This window comes from Ictidomys tridecemlineatus, chromosome X (assembly GCF_052094955.1).
Source record: "Ictidomys tridecemlineatus isolate mIctTri1 chromosome X, mIctTri1.hap1, whole genome shotgun sequence".
NCBI lineage: Eukaryota > Metazoa > Chordata > Mammalia > Rodentia > Sciuridae > Ictidomys > Ictidomys tridecemlineatus.
The window spans coordinates 121871034-121883297 of record NC_135493.1 but is presented as its reverse complement, the minus strand read 5'-3'; positions in this window follow the sequence as shown (position 1 = coordinate 121883297).

Here is a 12264-nt window from a genome sequence, read left to right as displayed (position 1 = left end):
GCTCAGATTCCAGCACCAAGCGCGGAAACATTCTGGTTTTGCAGTGAAATTAGATCCTCCCGTATACAGCGTTCTCTCGAGATGATCATACCATATGGAACCCAGAATGCAGGTAAAACGTGCACGCCCGCTTGTGTGTGTGTGCAATCGTTCCTTCTTAGTTTCATGAGTCTTATTGTATTGACAAAAAAAAAAATCAGAAAAGCTGGAAAAGCAAGGATTGTAAGAACTAAAACAAAGACAATCTTGAAAAATATTATGATCCCTACACATAGTTGTGTTCGTCAGCTGTGCGTTGCTGTCACAAAATACCTGAGGTCATTGAGTTATAGAGAAAGGGTTGATTTGGAGTTATGAGGATGCAGGCTGGTAAAGGGGAATGTGTAATGGAATAGAGTAAAAGGAACAAAGTAAATGGAACAAAGTAAAGGAAAAAGGAACCGGGAAGTGTCTGTGGTCCCGTCACCCCCCCTCCAAGGGCTCACTCCCAACCACCTAACCTTCTCCCACTAAGCCACACTCCTAGCTCCAGCACCTCCTGATGGTACCACAAGATGGTAACCAGGTCTTCAACACATGACTTTAAGGGACAGTCAAGCTCCAAACCACAGCAATAGTAGTGTGCTGGGAGACAGAAGACAATAATAAGGGCTTTACCATTAAGGACTTTGCTTCATGAGCTTTGGAGACATTTTTTCAAATCACAGCAGAATTACTGACCCTAAACTTGGCTGCATATCCTCATTTGCTCTTCCTTTTCCAAACATAACTGCCAAAGCTCACTTGGTCTTTGTTATCCTCCTGAGAACATCTCTCCTCTTATTAGACACACACATCTGTAAATAATATTTAGAACCGTCAGTATGAATAAGTTATGTAGACAATACCGTATTGTCTTCTCTTCTTGGTCTTGCTTTTTTTTTTCCCCACACAAAATTGCGTGCCTGAGTTAGTCATGATGATGGATGAGCGTCTGATTCATTGAATTCAGTACAGGAAACATTCCACTGTCTGTGTATTCTACACGATATTTATGCCTTGTCCGTCAGGGGACCTCTGAGTCGTTTCCAGTTTGGGGGCTGTTAGACACAAGGTTGTAATTTGTTGACACAATACTCGGGGCTCACATCCAGAGGCTTTTGGGATTGCCAAAACTGGGAAAGGAAGGGATTTGTATGAATTAAAATAGACAAAGACATGGCTGAAAATATTACAGCCCCTGTATATAGTTGTGTTAGCCAGCTGTTCATCACTGTAACAACACCCTTGAGGTGATTTACTTATAAAGACAAAGGGTGCCAAAATATTCTAGAGTTTCCCAAGAGAATGTAATGAGCAACCCAGGTTTCTTATTTCGACCCGTGCCAGCCCAACTTAATCAGACTGTTTTTGGGGGTGATGTTCAGGTGTTGCTGTGTTACAGGAACACCTGAGTGGATTCTCACAGGCACCTGAGATCAAGGTCAATCCCTTCTCTGGAGAAACTCTTGCGTTTGATGGGCAAGGAATGATACCCATGGATACCATTCTGTAATTTGTTGACTCCGTTGCTTTGGGGCCTTATTTCAGGCCATATATCACGGCAGCCGAGTGTGGTGGAGGGAGCCCATTCACTTCTTTTTACTGGCACAACAGAAAGAGAGATGCCAGCATCTCACAGTTTCCTTTAAGGACACGCCCCCAATAACCTAACTTCCTCCCACTAGGCCCCGCCTCTTAAAGGTTCCATCACCTCCCAATAGCACTGAGCTGGCGACAGAACCCTCCATACATGGGCCTTTGGGGGAAATTCCAGGTATAAACTATAGTGTGCATTTCTATGTGTGTGTGTGTGTGTGTGTGTGTAAAGGGGTGTACGTACATATGTCTATTCACTTGTATATATATATTCAACCTTCCATATCTATGAATTCAACCAACCACCTATAAAAAATTTTCCAATTGGGGTATGATTTCTCATTTTTTTCTGATTGTACAGATGGCAGAATCACATAGATGATACCCCAATTGATTCGAATGTATGAATTGCCAAGATCATTGTCATGTGCAGTGAATAAAATAAATAAATAAAAAATTTTCCAAAAATTTGCATTTGCAGTGAACACTGACGGACTCCTTTCGAGTCACCATTTCCTAAACAACACAGGGTAGCGACTATCTGTGTAGCATTTGCACAGGATTGGTAGGATGAGGAGTCTAGAGATGATTGGAAGTGCACAAAAGAAGGTCCATAGGTTCATGCAGAGACCCTGGCATTTTATATAGTGCTTCTGTGAGGTTTTAAGACGATTTGCATGGTGCTACACTTGGAGGACCTCTGTGAAGGCGTACAACTGTCTGAACACACTGGAATGATAACACGGAACATTGCATCCCCTTGGAATCCTGTGTCCTGCACCTGCCTAACCGATCCCTCTCCTCCTCTCCCCACAAGACACAACTGCTGGGACCAGGTCTGACACCATAGCTGGGTTTGGCCTTTCCTGCGTATCATGCAAACGTGGTTTTGCAATAGACTCTCTCCTGTGCTCGGGGATTTCTCCTCAAGCATAAATGTTCCTGAGACTCATCCGTTGCTATGGTGTGTATCAGTATTTCCTTCCTTCCTATTGCCGCCGAGCAACAATCGCTGCATAAATAGACCTCCATTTGTTTACTCCTCCTTACTGCAAATGAGTGCACTTTAGAGGGTTTCCAGAGGTTGGCGGTTAGGAGCTTGACATGTGTGAACAGGTCTTTCTGTGGACACATATTTTCATTTCTTCTGGGTCAATACTCGGGCAAGGAAGAGCTGGGTGTCGCGTGAGCAGATGGTAAACTTGGGAGGAAACGGCATGGATATTTTGCACGCAGCCCTTGCCAACAGCATGCGGGAGCTCTGACTGTTCTCCGGCTCTGCCAACAGCTGATCATCTCAGTCTTTTTAATTTTGGTCCTTGCAATGGGTGTCGAGCGGCTTCTCCTGGGACTTAGATCCACACTTAGATCCACGCTCTGACTCATGCCTTTCTCCTTTGGGTGTGGCCATGCTATTTGAAGGTCATAGACCTGGGTCAGAGGCATGGAGTGTACCACGTCCCCCCTACTTTTACCCACCCCCCACCCCCATTTTTTATTTCCTTAATGATATTTTTCCATGAGAATCTTTCTGAAAAGCCTGATTTATTAACATTTTCCTTCTATAATTAACACATGGTGCAGGGTCCTGTCTGCAAACTCTTTTTGGACAACCTTGGGGTCACACAATAACGAGTCTGTTTAATTCTACGTGTTTTAGGGCTTTGAATTTCCCATTCTTGCCTCGGGTGCATTCAGATTTCCTGTTTTTCTATGCTGACGTCCAGTGGTTCCTTCCCCATTTGTTTTGAATTGTTTAAATCGGCGTGGAAGCGGCCAGGTGCAGACACTGCCTTCTTCCCCGCGTTCTCTGGGTGGTGGACCAGCTCGTGAGCCACAGGATGCATGTGGAGGTCAGCAAGCGGGTAGCTCCGTTCTCAGGGCTCGGGCCTCAGGCGGCTCTTTGCCCCGTGTCTCTAGCCTGGGGGACGGCTGGACCTTGCCCTGGGGGGTTTAGCTGGTGAGGGTAAATAAGCTTCTCTCGATCACACAGGCATTCGGGGATGATGTTTTCCTTTCTGCCATCCACGTGCGTCTCTGGTTTCCTGTGAAATCTGTCTACTCTCCGTAAACTGCAGAGAATCAAGGGTCAGACCTTGCAAAGGCAGGCCGTATGCTTTTTTTATTTTCTCTCCCTGCAGGTCCGTGGGGCTGTTCTCCTCTCCTTCCTCTGACCCCACACAGCCCCGATTTATTTATGATGATTATAGCTTTCGCAACTCAAAGACAAGCAACGCGAGCCCTGGTCCGTGTTTACCGGGGGCTGTTTCCGGGGTTGTAGGTCCTCTGCAAATCCACATGCATTGGGGGAAGACCCAATGCGAATCCACATGCATTTGGGGAAGACCCAATGCGAATCCACATGCATTTGGGGAAGACCCAATGCGAATCCACATGCATTGGGGGAAGACCCAATGCGAATCCACATGCATTGGGGGAAGACCCAATGCGAATCCACATGCATTTGGGGAAGACCCAATGCGAATCCACATGCATTGGGGGAAGACCCAATGCGAATCCACATGCATTGGGGGAAGACCCAATGCGAATCCACATGCATTTGGTGGCTGAGCAAGGACTGCTGATGTATCCCTAGAATGGACCTCCCTCTGCAGATACTCCACGGAGAACAGAGGTTTGACCACGGCGAGTCTTCTAACCTGTGAGCGCCGGCGGCGTGTCTTTCCATCATTTCTTTCAGCAATGTTCTAGAGTTTCAGAGTAGAGGTTTTTGCTCGACCTTTGTTGAATTTACCCAGAATGATCTGTGCTGCAATGTTATTACAGAGGACATTTTGGTATTAACACTCCATTTGCTTACTACTAGCATTTTGAGAAAGAATTAAATGTCCTTATCTGGCCTTGTATTGTACTCCAGCAAAATTCAGTAATTAGGACTAAGACCGACGTATATGCCTGAGCATTTTCTATGTAGAAAATCATGCTGTCTGCAAATATAGTCCTATTTCTATCTTTTTAACATTCTTACCTTACTTTATATAAAACAATATATTCTGTTACTACCCTAACTGTGACCTTTAGTGAAATTGTGGATAAAAAGGAGAGAAGATTCTCTTTCTTCCCCTTAATTTACCTAAAAATATTTATATTTTTCCTCATCAGACTCCAAGGATGTTATCTCGTCTTGAGTTTTGTCAAACGTCCACTCGAACTCTACTAAAATTCCTCTTTTTTTTTGTATTTTTTTTATCACTTACCCAATGACTTACATTTTTGAGAATTCAGGTTAATCAACCACTTCTGCATGCCCCAGAGTTCCCAGCCGAAGGTACCCGGAGAATGGACTCTCAGTAGTCCCTACCCTGGTGAGATTGTGTGATGGTTTAGAGATGACAAGTCCCTTAAATCTCACGTGGGACACAATGCAAGAAAGTTTGGAGGTGAAATGATTGGGTCACGGGAGCCTTAACCTAATCAGTGCATTAATCTGCTGATATGGATTAACTCACTGGAAACTGTAGGCAGGTAGGGTATAGCTACGGGAGGTGGTCCCTGGGAATGTGACTTTAGGGTCTCTGTCCTGTCCCTGGTGAGCAGAGCTCTCTCTGCTCCCTGGTGCCCTGTCCTGAGCTGCTCTCCTCCTCCAGGCCCTGCTGCCATATTGTGACATGATTGGGTTGTGAGAAGTGTAGACTAACAGTGGATTAATCCACTTGGATGGACTCACTGGGTGGTGACTGCAGCAGGTGGGGTGTGGCTGGAGGAGGGGGTCCCTGGGCTGTGCCTTTGGGGTCTCTGTCCTGTCCCTGGTGGGCAGAGCTCTCTCTGCTCCCTGGTGCCCTGTCCTGAGCTGCTCTCCTCCTCCAGGCCCTGCCGCCATCTTGTTCTGCTCCCCTTGGGCCAGAGCCATGGAGTTGGCCACCAGGGACTGAACCTCTGAAACTAAGATCCTCAGATAATTTTACCTCCTCTAAATTGCTCTTGATAGGATTTTGAATCACAGCAATAAAGCAGATTGGACATATAAGTGGCCCACTTAGCACGAAGCCAGGAGATGGTCATCCTAATTCCTAGCCGTGAGTCTGACCACTGGGTGCCCCAAGCTGACACCCTTAAATATAAGCCAAACTCACCCTGCAACACACAGTGGCCATCTCTCAGTGTCCTTCCCCGAGTCTCTGGTTTCACGTAGTCCGTCTAGCCCCATTCAGTCCACGTAGGCACAAAAACACGGGGTCCTGGTTATTCTAGGGGAGCAAGGAACTGATCAACCTCGAGTCCAGGAGTCCAGACACGGGGTGATGTCACACCTGCGTTTAAATATCCACTTTTCATGGTTTTATGTTTTTGCATTGTGTTTGAAGCCAAAGAGCTCGAACACACGGATGTCGCCTGAATTTTTGTCGTTGTTATTTTATTTTTGGTTTTAATCCAAGGACGTTAATGAACCCTCACCCACGTCACCCAGGAGCGTCAGCCTTCAGACACTGTATCTTTGCTCTTGAGCTCAGCGTCCTCAGCAACCTCGGGTTGTGCCCACTCTCTGGAGGAAAAGCTGTCTTGTTTACGGTTCTCGTTCATTCCTAAGCCTTGTCCGGTCCGCGTCCCCCAAGGACAAACCACGCAGCTGCGTCCACAGGAGCGGAAGTGCAGGAGGATTTTCCAGTCCAGTGAGGCGCAGGGAGGAGGAGAGAGCGGTGGGACCCCCTCCCGCTGGAAGGGTCTCTGGTGCCATGGATGGATGGCCTCTGCTCCGTCTCGTTCTTGCAGCAACCAACTCAGAAGCTCTGAGAGGTGCATGAATCCCTTCCATGAGCAGAGCCCCCAGTGACCTCCAACTGGGCTCCATTTCTTCGAAGGCCCAGCACCTCTCAACGTGGCCACCCTGGGGACCAAGTTTCTTATACAAGAGCCCTTGGCGGTACACTCAGACCCCATCACCCAACGCCACAAATGACCTCCAAACTATTAGTTTGTCGGCAATATGGAAGCCAAGTCTAAAAGTGCTAAGTCACTAAGAGATGCCCATCCGATTTGTCCGGGGGTCTCTTCTCGTTGTCCCTTGCTACCAAACCGCTGTGGTCCTTGACGCGGCTCGACGTGCTGTGTTAATCTCCTATTGCATCCGGTTTTTTTTTTTTTTTTTTTTTTGGAACACTGGCACTGGCTCATTGGCACACGGGGTGGGGAGACGCGACTAGAGGGCTGTCTCCTCGCAGCCCGCACAGAGGACAGGGAGGCTGGTCTGCAGCCTGCAAATGAGTCCTCTGTCTCTGTGTCACTAAAGACCTTATAATGCGCTTAGGTGAGACCCCAGGACAGACACAGACACAGGCAGGTGAAACCCACCATGGGAAAAAGTCTTTTAAGGCTCAAGTTCCTTCTCACAATAAAACTTTTTTTTTTTTTTAACTTTAATAGAAAACGATCCCCAAATAATATCTGGATTTGAGCATCGGCTTGTCTTTGAACTTAATTAAGACAAAGTCCATGAAAATAGCCCAACGTAGTGTCAACACATAAGAGGAAAATCTAGCTTCCTCTGCTGTGACCCCTGAATCCTTTCTGTCTTCTTCCATTACGTTTTTCCCATTATCCAATTTGCCTTCTTAAAAAAAAAAAAAGAAATCAGCATGGCTTGCCTTCTCTGGACTTGCAAAGTTCACCAAGAAGACTTCTCAGAAGGGTTCTGCTAACAGCTGCCAAAATAGGATTCCATCCGGGATCCCAGGCACGGGGGATGGCGGTTGTAACCGTGGACTGACCGACACTCTGGAAAAGGCTTAATAACAATCAGGATGAGAAAAGAGACATGTGGGCTGGGACCGTGGCTCAGTGGTAGGGCGCTCGCCTAGCCTGTGCGAGGCACTGGGCTTGATTCTCAGCACCACGTCTAAATGAATTAATGAAGGGGAGCAGAACAAGATGGCGGCAGGGCCTGGAGGAGGAGAGCAGCTCAGGACAGGGCACCAGGGAGCAGAGAGAGCTCTGCTCACCAGGGACAGGACAGAGACCCCAAAGGCACAGCCCAGGGACCCCTCCTCCAGCCACACGCCACCTGCTGCAGCCACCACCCAGTGAGTCCATCCAAGTGGATTAATCCACTATTAGTCTACACCCAGTGAGTCCATCCAAGTGGATTAATCCACTATTAGTCTACACCTCTTACAACCCAATCATTTTACAATATGGCAGCAGGGCCTGGAGGAGGAGAGCAGCTCAGGACAGGGCACCAGGGAGCAGAGAGAGCTCTGCCCACCAGGGACAGGACAGAGACCCCAAAGGCACAGCCCAGGGACCCCCTCCTCCAGCCCCACCCCACCTGCTGCAGCCACCACCCAGTGAGTCCATCCAAGTGGATTAATCCACTATGAGTCTACACCCAGTGAGTCCATCCAAGTGGATTAATCCACTGACTAGGTTACACCTTCATAATCCAATAATTTTTCCTGTGAATATCCTTGCATTGTCTCACCCGTGAACTTTTAGGGGACACCTCATACCCAAGCCATAACGAACTGCAACTCTGCCCCCGTTTCCAAATTTCATCTACTTGTTTACTAATTGTAATTAATCCTCACATCATGAAGTGTCCCCCACCCCCCCACACACACACACAATAAATTTATTGTCTTCTTGCTCTTACCATACACTGCCGCCTGACCCAACCATGCATATGTATGGAGTTCCCCCCTAGATACACAATAAGGTCCTTCAGGGCATGAACCAGAGTGGATGGATGTCTTAGCATTTGCCACTATGCTGTATTTAGTGTAGCTGGTCAATGAACTATTTTTCATTGCCAAAATTTGCAATTTGCTTCTAGCAATTATTTTCGCTATTTTTTTTTTCACTGCTGCGATCAAAAGACCTGCTAACAATTTTAGAGGAGGAAGTTTATTTGTTGCTCCCAGTTTCGAGGGTCTCAATTCAATAGAGGGCCAACCCCAAAGCTCTGTGCCTGAGATAAGGTAGAAAACTCACGGCAGAAGAGTGTGGTGCAGGAAAACACCCAGAAATTGCACCGGAAGCAGAGAGTGAGTGACATTCAGTAAGAACATAATATATACCCCCAAGGGACACCCCCATCTCCTCCGGCCACAGCCTACCTGGCTATTCACCGCCAAGTTAATCCGCATCAGGAGATGAATGCACTGAGTGGATTAAGGCTCTCATAACCCACTTTCTTCCACCACGATACTCTGTCTCACCTCAGGACCTAATCTAAAAAGGATTCGGCCAACCATGGACCAAAACCATGAAAAATAAAAAACTTTTTCTTCCTTCAAGTTGTCTTTCTCTGGTGTTTTATCATAGCAACGTAAAGCTGACACACACACACACACACACACACACACACACACAGCCTAAACTCACACTTTTAAGATGATGTTAAATAGTTATGATTTGTATCGCTTATTTTTGTAATCCCAACAACAATTCTAACTTCTGGAAATCATGTTGTGCAGGGACAATGAGAAACAGGCGTTGAAGTCTTCATTTCTGCCTCCATTAAAGCAGGATGTAAACAACAGAGACGTTTAGAAGGGAGTGGCCCATGGTCAGTAGCCCCTGTTGTGTTTGGTCCCATGGGGAGGTAGCATATTGGGGCAGGGAGCATGTGTGAGCAAATTTGGAAGCGAAAGAGAGAAGAAGAGGAAAGTGTTAGGGTCCCAATATCCCCTTCAAGGGAATGCCCACCCAATAACCTACGCTCCTCCCACTAGGCCCCGCCTCTTAAAGGCTCCGCCCACTCCCAGTGGCACTGTGCTCCATTGGAGGGCAATGTGTTTTCTAAGCCTCATTTTCTAAGATTATTCACAGATGATGGATTAGAATAATCGTCACCTATAGGTAGATTACCATAAGAATTATAGCTTTATCTTATCTAATGAGAATCCCAGAGTAAGTGGTTGTTTGATAAAATAAAACTACACGCTACCTTACACTGTGGAATCATTTATTTGAAAGTGATTTTAATGAGCCTAAAATGAAAATCACGCCTATGGTTCTTCCAGGAAGGACGTCCAAGGGAATCGTGTCTTGGCTCAGTGACAAAGACACAACACCTAGGCATGCATAAACAGAGGAGACACAGAAAAGAACCCGTTGAATTCTCAGAATAGTGGTCTTTATTTTACCAGTTTCTCAAAGCGAAGTCATAATTCCCAGCAGAGATGCAATTTATGACGCATGAATTTACTTTTCTACAGTACCCACACGTCTCTCCATGAGTTTTATTCGTTTGTTGTCTCTAGAATGGCTCAACTCTGCAACTGCATATTATCATATAAATGATCTCTTTTTATTCAGTGGCATGAAAATAAACATTACTAAGTGACACCATTCGGCATCATTTCTCTTTGCCTTGTGAAGTGCAAATTGTAGTAGCATTTTAGCTTGGAAATCTGTCGAGGCCAGCACTTCTCCAAGTTTAAAACTCCCAGGCTGGGGTGGGGTCTTGATGATTTTTATACCTCCAAGCTAGATCAGTCATAATAATTTGTGCTAATAGCAGAAGCATTAATCTTATAATGTATTCACCGCCCCCCCCCCCGCCAAAAAAAAACATGTAACTGGGTTGAGTTTTTAACCAAAGTAACAAGTGGCTGAAAATAGAGACATTTTTGCTGAAAGGGTAAATCACATGCATTTCGCCTTGAAGGTTTGCAGGATATCTAACATGAGGCTAGAGGGGACAGAAGCCATCCTGCCGTGTCGCTGGCTTTTCAGGGCAGAAAAATGGTGTCCTGTGGCTCGTAACCGTCCTGGAAGAACCTCGTGAGCTATTGCACACAGATGTCTGAGGCAGCAGCACGCAGACCTCGTGAAATCTTCACACAAGCACTTTGACGTGCCTGAGATTTATGGCTCGGGAATCCAGGGACAGGGATGCATGTCTTGTGACTCCCGTTACTTAGGTAAGACAATAGGAAGGATCCACCGCTGCCGTGTGTGTGTGAGAGTGGGTGCTGAGTCCTTGCAAAGCATGGAGAATCGCTTAGTGGTCTCCATTCCTCCAAGGATGCTTGCAACCAGTACCGGAGAGGAAGCGGGCAAAGCTAGTAAAAGCTGCAGGCTTGGACTCCAATAGCTCCACGTGGAGTTTCTCCATCTTTCATGCATCAGGCCATTTATACTGTTCACGTAGGGGACCCCCATTGTAAGTGTATCCAGTGAGCTCTGCCTCTTTATGGATCATTGATTACCTTAAAAAAAAATCAAATGTTCTCTGCTCTTGTATTTTTATTACCAGAGCCTCCATGACAAAGGAATGACTGAAATCTTCTGTTTTCCATCTCTCCGTCTTATCATTTATTCATATTCTAGCTGGAAAAAAAAATTCTCAGTGATTTAGAAATAGGCAGGGTGCAAGTAACATCGTGGATAGGATCTGAAATCATCAGTGCACCATACGATACAAAGTAGTCTAGCCCTGTTGATCCTACGGGGAGAGATACATACAGCTTGCTGGAGACATAAAGGAAATGTATTACTTACATTAATGGTGATCCTCTCCTTTGTTTTAAATGTGTTAGATTTCCGGGGTAATGGATTTCGGTAGGGTGTAGGGATGGTGAACGAGGTAAGGTCCCCATGGGTAATTTAGGTTCGATACCTAATAAATGGCATTGCACGAGGTGTTGCTTTCGAAATTTGACTCGAGTTTAGAGAATGTAGCAGACGTTAGAGCCAGAGATGGACCACCAGGAGCTCGCCTGTTGGGATAGCCAATATCTCCTGCAAATCAGCCGCCTGATCAAGGTTTTCAACACGTCCAATTGTCACCTGCCTCCCTCGTGGCATTGTTCACCGGCTGCTACTCTGGAGAGAGTCGCCCTCCACACCATAATATCATTTCCCATCTCGGAGAGGCCCTTCGGAAGCTGACGAAGAGTCAGGCCCATGTCTTTGGTGGAATCCTCTGGCAAATGCATCTCCCTACTTCACACCTCACTCCTGGGTTGTATGACTTCCAGGTGAGTGTAGAAGGGACCCATGCTTCTTACCGGGACAGAAGGAGAGGGGACCGTTGGAGACTCAGTTGCGATATTATGTGCATTTGCCATTGAGTATTTGACACCTACTGTCTTCATTGTGTAGATCTAGCAACTTGTGATAACCTCACAACCCATTTGAACGCATTCGGAAACACAGGGGGTGTTTGCTTTATTCCAACCTATTTTTTTCCCCATGGTCATTCCCCTGCCTCTGTGGTTTTTCCCCCAGACAGGGGGACCAGAGGATGCATTTTTTCCATATAGACACAAATTTATTGGCACCCAAGGTTCCTGGCCCAGATTCCTCAAAACATAAGTCACGCCAGTGCTATTTCTGAAAAAACCAGGGATGACATTGACGTGTATGAATAACCCAAGCAGCTCGCGTACCTGCAATTTTACTTGGATCCCGTTGCCGGGAGCCAACACGGGAATTATTTTCTTTTTCATGTTGCATTTACGGGATAATGCCCCTGCTGTGAACATTTCATGTAAAATTTGGAATGACCATGGAATGAAGCCAATACCACATTGTGTTTCAGTTCACTGCATGTCAATAAGCACGTTGTAAAAAAAGAAAAAAAAAGAAAAAAAGTGTGTACTATTAAAGTTTGAATCAAGAATGTGATCATTTCCAATTTTTCACATTTTGGCATTGGACTCTGCAGAGGTTTTGCAATTGCCG